The following is an 8,545-nucleotide window of genomic DNA, read 5'->3' as shown; positions in this document are numbered from 1 at the left end:
AGAAGACCTTCTGGAAATGGAGAACAAGAATGGGGGTTGCAGGGGGAGGGAAGGTGTCGGAGGGAGAGGGAGGGGAGGACCAGTCGCCCAAAACAGGGAGGAACTGCAGAAGGTGTGGAAGACGCATTTTGCTCACTGTAGGGTGCTGGTCCATTACGTGGAAGAGGACAGAGAGGAGGCAGTGGAATATCAATGTTGCAGTTGGCGGGCTTCCTTCTCCATCGACCAGCCACCAGCCACGGTTCCCAGCAGCTCCACGGGAGCAGCCTGTATTTGGGGTCTGTCCAGAGAAGAAACCCCCGTTAGAGTGTGTAGGAAGGGCAGGAGATGGGAACGGGGCAGGTCTTTGTCCCGGGCTGTGGTTGATGGTCCCGACGGTTTGTATTTTTATTTTCTAATTTGTTTGCCTATCCATCCATTCACCCGTTTCCCTGAAGGACTATCGCCGCTCGGCTTCCATATCCAGTCCCCAGAGGCATGGAGGAGGAACCAAGAGGGGCCTCCTCTGGGATCCGGCAAAGAAAAGGGGCTGGGCCAGAACATGAAGCTTTTTTGTTGGTTTTTTGCTTGTTTTCTTTTCTATCCCCAGTGCATTCCACTCTTCACTCACCGAAGACGAGCGCAGCCATAAATTTCATATCTGGTTATGGGCAGTTGGTATAAGCCAGAGATAGGGACCAGAAAATGGGATGGTTGTCCTCAAAGCTCTCCATCTGAGCAGGAAGAGAAGGAGAGTGAGAGACCCCTCCCCTTCCCCAACAGGCTTGTAGATGCCCACCCCCAAGTCCCCAAAACCTAATTCCACCCCAGGGCACTGGGCTGTTACCCTCCTCCTGGTCCCTTTCCCAAATCAACCCCTCTAGCCTGGAAGGTCATTGCAGATCGGGACCGTGTCCACTAGCTGTTCAACTGAACTCTCCCATGCGCTGGGCACAGTGCTGCTCTGCACATGCTAATTACCCCCGATATACCATCGATGTGCCCCCCAGGAGACATCCGGGCCCACAATTACCCCTTAGACTCAAGGACGCCTCTCCAGCCCCCCACCCATCCCAGTCATACTCACCAAGGCTGTCCAGACGGTACCATAGGCCGTGCTCACCCTCTCCTCTCCACTTAGTGTCCATCCAACTACTTGGGTGTACCTCCAGTCGATGCTCTGGGCCAGCCAGAATTATATGTATCTGGCTTTTATGAAACGGAGAATCCGAGGGTGAGTTTGAGAGGGGAGAAGAGGCCAGAACCAGGGATCAAGATGAAGGGAACTGTGCAGGGTCGGGGAGACTCACTGCCCACTGTCGAGGGCTTGTCCTTCAAGTGGAAAAGGACAGGGAGGAGGCAGCAGATCAGCTGCTACTGGGGTCAGGCTTCCTCCTCAGTCACCCAGCTGCTGGCCACAGCTGCCAGAAGCTCTAGGGTTGCCACCCGCACTTGGGGTAGCTCCTTGGGAGAAAGCCGCTGTGGACTGTGTAGGAGGGGAAGCGGATGGGAAGAGTGCAGGTCCTTGACCCGGGCGGTGGTTGATGGTCCTGCCGGTTTGTAGCCCGTCCGCAGGGAGATCTCGGCATCTTCGTGGCGGTCTCTGACCCAGGCGGTGGTTTATTGTCCCCACCGGTCTGTGGCCTTTCGGGCCTCACACTTGGCTCTGGCCCTCGTTCTCAGAGGCTTCCTATTCTCTCCCAGCCTGGGAGCACTAGGAAAAACCTCAGGCCATGATTCTTATTCTACCTCTGCATGTGGGAGTTGAGAAATGTGCAGATCCCGTTCTCAGTACTTGGCGTGATAGTTTCCCCTACTACCGCTCCTGCACTTTCGCCCAGTGCCTGGATCAAGCCACGGCTGCGTCCTGGGAGATGGAATCGGTCCTGTTCCCATTGGAGTGGAGCAGCAATGGTGGCCATGCAGACAGTGGTTATTCCCAACTCTCCACAGTAGGTTGGTTCAGGTCCACATGCAGTAAACCGGTTGGCATCCTTGGGAGTGGATGTCCTCCCTTCCTTGGAACCTCGGTGGGTGAAGTGCCCTATTCTATTTCACTTTGTCCTATTTGATGGACGCTGCTGCCGGAAACCGCAGAAGAATACCATAGAAGTGAGGAAATGGGATGCCCCCCATGCCTGTCCAGATAAGGCATTGGCTGTATGGCCGTCAAGGGCCTCACTGGGCAATGGGTGGACCGGTGCCAAAGCGTGGGATAGAAGAAAGGGGGATACGTCCCAATGGGTAGAGATTAAGCTCTGCCTTTATTCATAACAATTAGCTAGATTTAGTGTCTGAATTGGAGAACTAATCTGTAGATCCATCAGATTTCTTGAGAGCTTACTGCGTGCAGAATACCTTGCTGAGTGTTTGAAAGTCTACAATACCAGAGAGTTGGTGAACACATTCCCTGTCCACAAAGAGCTCACAATCTGGAGTATATAGTATTTACATTACTCTCAATAAGATACGTTTATAATATAAATAACTAAGGTCGGTCTAGCCCTCAGTCCTGAATTGCTGGATGACTGCCATCAGGACCTCCAGGTGACTCGGGGGAATCTGCTTCTTTGGCCAATCGATGGGATTTATGGAGTGCCTACTGGGGGCAGAGCACTTTACCGAGCGCTAGGGAGAGTAGCACTCAAAAATCGGCTCAGCTTCCGCTTCAATTGTAGGAAGGTGATTGGGGGTCTGAAAAATTATAATGATGGCATTTGTAAAGCGCTGACTAGGTGCCAAGCACCGTTCTAAGCACTGGGCTAGATACAAGATCATCAGGTCAAAATACAGTCCCTGTCCCACATGGGGCACCCAGTCTAATAATGCTAACTGCGGTATTTTTTAGTCGCTTCCTATGTACCAGGCACTGTACTAAGCACTGTGGTGGATAAGACCAGATCGGGTTGGACCTAGTCCCTGTCTAACATGGGGCTCCTTCTCTTCATCCCCATAGGTATGCGACCCCCACGAGCTCAACTCCTCCGGGAGACCTTCCAATACTGAGCCCCCCTTTTCCTCTGCTCCTCATCTCCTCCCCATGGACTCTACTTCCTCCCTCTACTCTACAACCCTTCCCCACCCCACAGCACTTGTGTATACATATTCATATTTATAATTCTACTGATTTTATGGATCATGTGTATACGTCTATAATTCTATTTATTTATATTGATGCTATTGATGCCTGTCCATTTGTTTTGTTTTGTTGTCTATCTCCCCCCTTCTAGATTCTGAGCCCGTTATGGAAGGATTGTCGTTATTTGATGCCGTATTGTACTTTCCAAGGGCTTAGGACAGTGCTCTGCTGACAGTAAGCATGCAGTGAATACGATTGAATGAATGAATGAATGAATGAAGGATGTCAGACTAGGAATGTAGACTCCGGCTTCACACAAGAAACTATACGAGGAGGACTTGGCCAAGCTCGTTGTGCATATCGTCCGCGCAGCTTACACTGGATTTGCCCTCCCAAACCAGACGGCCAAGGTACGGGAGACCTGGTCCCGTACGTCTACAGGACTCGGGTAGGACCGAATAGACTCCGAGAAACTGGAAGTTACTTGGGCATTCCTTTCCTCATGTTTCCCCACTGTTGCCTCCCCCATTGGTCCTGGCATATTTTGACTTTCCTCGCTCAAGCCACGGCTTGAATAGTGTCGTGCTCTGTTGTTCTCCAGCTTTCTCTATAGCTTTTTTCCCCACTGCTTCTCCACGAAGATCCACCTGATGGCGCTCTGCCTAGAGCAACACTGGAGCTGACCGGTCGGGATGCATTTGGAGTCTCCCAACCAGAGCTAGCCAAACCGACCCCATTTTGGAAAGGCCCTCCTTCTCCTCTGTTATCAGGGAATTGTTACATGCTCTGAGAGGTTTATGTATGGGTAACAAAGACTTGTAGTTAGAGGCCACACCTTGCAGATATGGCTCAAGGTTACACTTAACAGGGCCGAAGCATCTCACCCAAATTCTCCTCTATATTCTCCGTCTGCCACGTCCACAAAAACGTTTCTATGTAGACCAGGGTCCATGTGGAAGAAGCTCGATGTTATGCGTTACAGGCAGATAATCTTTTCCAAACATGGCGGTCATATTGGATTGCTCGCCTGGTTGGTCGGGGAATATGAACGCCCAGCTGCCACTTCCACGCCCACCCTCATCAAAACAGTGTGCACCTGGGCTAACTAATTCTTGCTCTTTGCAACCCGGAGGGGAGGCTAGGACAGTCCAGAGTGTTTTTGGCTGAGCCTGGGACTCCCGGGCCGAGGCTCTGTAAAGGCCCCGACAAGTTCTAGAGAGGAAAAGGGGTTTGAGGATCTGTCTATCTGAGACTGAGTTTGAGGCATGAGCTCAAACCGCCCCGTGATGGGGTGAGACACTGGGTCCCTAAAGGATGTAAAACCTTTCGTTTGAGGTATGAGCATGTTTTGTAAACGGATGCACAGCTCTTGTAGGTTTATGCAGTAAAGCCATAGCTTTTCCATAGACACGTGCATCAAAGCCTTAGCCTTTACATAGGTTTTCGTAGTAAGCCATAGTTTTCATGACCAAACTTACTAGGTCTGTTTGCTGCCTTCTTCCGCGCCTGAACCTAAGTGTCCACCAATGAACTCCCTCCTTCGGGATACGTCGGTAGTCCAGTGATCTCCTGAGGTTGCTGACCCGGGTGGGGGGAAGCAGACCAACAGCTTCACCCGCCACAGAGCAGGGTAGCTAGAAAGGGGATCCGGCGGGCCCAACTGAAGGCCATGCTGGTGGAGACCTTTGAACCTGGGATGCTCTCGCTGGTCTTAGTCGGTACTCGGACCGATCACCTCGCGGTTGGAGAAATCTCAATGGCCCTGGGGTGAGGGCTTAATCCTATTGCTCTGGGGTGAGGGCTTAACGGTGTCTGAAATCTCATGTTGGATAATTAATTAATGATGGCATTTACCAAGTGCATCCTCTAGATGATAAGCTAGTTATAGGCAGGGAACGTATCTGCTAATTCTGTCCTATTATACTCACCCAAGCGCTTAGTACAGTGCTTGGCCCATAGTTAGACCTCAAAACATACGAATGATTGGTTGACTGATTGATTGATTATGGGTCAAGCGCTGTATCAAGTGCTGAGGTAGATACAATTCAGTCGGGTTGGATTCAGAGCAAGGGCCCTAACTCCCAGGTGGGCGCCTGCCTCGTGAACATGGAAAACAAGTTCGTCGGGATTCGATACAACGGGATGTCCAACGGCTGCAGCGACGACCTGCTGCCCTGGAGAAGGGTCGCGGCAGCCGACTGACACAAAATACCCCTATGCCTAGACCACACCCTCCGGTCCTCTGCTGCTAATCTCCTCACTGGGCCTCGCTCTCACCTGTTCCGCCGTCGACCCCCGGCCCACGTCCTCCCCCTGGCCTGGAATGTCCTCCCTCCGCACATCTGCCAAGCGAACTCTCTTCCTCCCTTCAAAGCACTACTGAGAGCTCACCTCCTCCAGGAGGCCTTCCCAGACTGAGCGCGCTCCATCCTCCCCCCTGTCTCCCCCTCCCCTTCCCCCCCGCTTTACCTCCCTCCCCTCCCCACAGCATCTGTATATATATATATATATATATATATTTGTACATATTTATTACTCTATTTATTTATGTTACTTGTACATATTTATTTTATTTATTTTATTTTGTTAATATGTTTTGTTTTGTTGTCTGTCTCCCCCTTCTAGACTTTGAGCCCGTTGTTGGGTAGGGGCTGTCTCTATATATTGCCAAATTGTACTTCCCAAGCGCTTAGTACAGTGCTCTGCACACAGTAAGCGCTCAATAAATATGATCGAATGAATGAAAATCCCGGCTCCACCACATGTCTTCTATGTAACCTTGGGAAAGTCGCTTTTCTTCTCTAGGACTCATTTACCTCATCCGCAAATAAGGGAATTAAGAGTATGTGCCCCATGATGCACAGGGCCTGGGTTCATCCCACCTGGTTGACTTGCATCAATTCCAGCCCTCAGAACAGGGCTTGGTCACGTCGAAAAGGGTCCAACAAGTACCATCATTATTATTATTACAAGATCCCTACTGTTAACAGGAGGGCAAAAGAGTAATCTGGGGTGCGGGGACGGGGACTCTGTAGGAGACCGGAGGCTGTTGATGAATCAACGTCTGTATTTTCTTCCAACACTTACCACGGTGCTATACCCGTCCCAGGGTTACTTAAATGTTTCTGATTGAGTTGTTGACTGATCTGGTCCCCATATGGGAAGTAACCCATTACTTTATGGCTTGGATCCCCCACACCCCCTCAGGAAATTACCAAGAAAGGTGTCTTCTGTTACAGATGCTTTTAAATATGTGGATGGAAGAAATAACAATCAATCAATCAATGGTATTTAACGAGCGCTTACTGTGTGCAGAACACTGTACTAGGCACAATATGTTGTGGCCTGAGGATGATGCAAGATCATCGGTTTGGACATAGTCCCTGACCCACATGGGGCTCACTGTCTTCATACCCATTTCACAGATCAGGAAACTGAGGCCCAGAAAAGTGAAGTGATTTTCCCAAGGCTGCACAGCAGATAAATGGTGGAAGTGGGATTAGAATCCAAGACCTTCTGACTCCCAGCCCTGGCCTCTATCTGCCCGGCCATGCTGCTTGTTGTTGCTGCTGTTTAACAATATCTATTAAGCGCTTACTAAGTGCCAGGCACTGTACTAAGCGCTTGGGATAGATTGCAAGCTAAGCAGATTGTACAAAGTGCCCATCCCACATAGCGGTCATACGACAGACAAGTGGCGGAGCTCGGATTAGAACGCAAATCCATCTGACTCCCGGTACCGTGCCTGACACAATATGGCAGATCTGGTAGACACATTTCTCTGTGCACAAAACACAATCAGGAGAAAGGATAAGCTACAGATAAAGCAGCTGGGCTTAATGGCTAAAGCTCAGGCTCCCAACAAGTTACATATAACCAGCACGGCCTAGTGGATAAAGCACATTGGGAGTCAGAGGGCCTGGATTCTAATCCCAGCTCCACCACTTACCCACGGGGTGATCTGACATTAGTCAGGCCAGTTTTCTAGGACTCGGTTTGCTCAACTGCAAACTGGGGATTCATATGGGACATGGCTGTAATTGGCCGGATTAACCTGTAGAAACCCCAGTGCTTCACACATGGTAAGTGCTTAAGAAATGCCATAAAAGTACAGTTTGTCTCTTTCCGTGTAAAAGGAGAAACGGTGTTTCAAATCTATATTTTTAGGGTACTGGCTAGTCACTTCACTCATTCATTCATTCATTCAATTGTATTTATTAAGTGTTTGCCATGTGCAGAGCACTGCACTAAGCACTTGGGAAAGTACAGTGCAACAATAAGCGGTGACAGTCCCTGCTCTAAGTGCCAGGCATGTAACAAGCTTTGGGGGAGACACAAGAAAATCAAGTTGGACACAGTTCATGTCTCACATAAGGCTCACAGTCTTATTCCTCATTTGACAGATGAGGGCCCTGAGGCACAGAGAAATGAAGCGATTTGCCCCAGGTCATGCAGCAGAAAAGGGAGGGAGCTGGGTCCTTCTGACTTCCATGCCCGGGTTCTTTCCAGTGGGCATGCTGCTTCCCAAACTATTACTTAATAAGGTGACACTGAATATTTTCATTGGTACAGAATAGCTACTAAATGATCCAAGTGTTTCTCTTGATTGATTGGACACCCTGATGACCAGAGAAGCCTCCGTGGCCCGCCTATCCTTGATCCGGTCATGTGGGGGATGGCAGTGTGAGACGACCATGTTCCCCTATTAAAAATCCAGCCTCACCCCGAGTCTTTGGCAACATTTGGGGGCCCTAGAGCAAGGCACTGAAAACCTGATCCTGACTGGAAATTTCATCCCCACCACGAACCCTAAGGCATGTCAACATCAACATCAACATCAACAACAGCATTGTCTCCTGTTAAGGGGCTTCGTGGGAGGCAGTGCAGCCTACTGGCAAGAGCATGGCTCTGCTACTCAGAAGACTACAAGTTATCACTTAGTTAATCAATCGCATTTATTGAGTGCTCACTATGTGAGGAGCACTGTTCTCAGCGTTTGGGAGAGTCCAATACAACATTGACTCATTCCCTGCCCACAATGGGTTCAGAATGTGGAGGGGGGGTCTTCTTCAAATGCCATCGAGTTGTTTGGAATCCAGCGCAATTTCATGGAGACACCCTTTCCAGAATGTCCCATCTTCTGTCATCAAGTCATCCCGGTATGCATATCAATAGAGTTTTCTTGGTAAAGATACTGAAGTGGTTTACCATTGCCTTCTTCCAAACAGTAAAAACTCGAATCTCTGCAGCTGTCTTTTCTCAACAAATCGACCACCCATCTTTGACTCTTCCCCACGCCGCGGCTGCCCAGCGCAGGCGATTTGACGCTGTCTGTTGCTTAGGCTTAGTCCTTTCCATTACAGGTAACCCTAGATGGTATAGCTCCAAGCTTCATCAACTAGAGGGGAACACAGACCTTAATACAAATAACCCAGTGCAATGAGGTTCCTGCTGTGTGACCTTCGGCAAGTTACTAAATCTCTCTGT

General features: G+C 49.8%; 1 pseudogene; it reads left to right on the top strand.

Annotated features, from left to right (window-relative positions):
• Nucleotides 1-417: 417 nt before the first annotated feature.
• Nucleotides 418-1,416, top strand: LOC119923322 (annotated as a pseudogene).
• The last annotated feature ends 7,129 nt before the right edge of the window (nucleotides 1,417-8,545 follow it).

Source organism: Tachyglossus aculeatus, unplaced genomic scaffold, assembly GCF_015852505.1.
Source record: "Tachyglossus aculeatus isolate mTacAcu1 unplaced genomic scaffold, mTacAcu1.pri scaffold_174_arrow_ctg1, whole genome shotgun sequence".
Classification (NCBI taxonomy): Eukaryota; Metazoa; Chordata; class Mammalia; order Monotremata; family Tachyglossidae; genus Tachyglossus; species Tachyglossus aculeatus.
The sequence above is the reverse complement of the archived record's forward strand: the minus strand, read 5'-3'. Positions and strand labels throughout refer to the sequence as shown.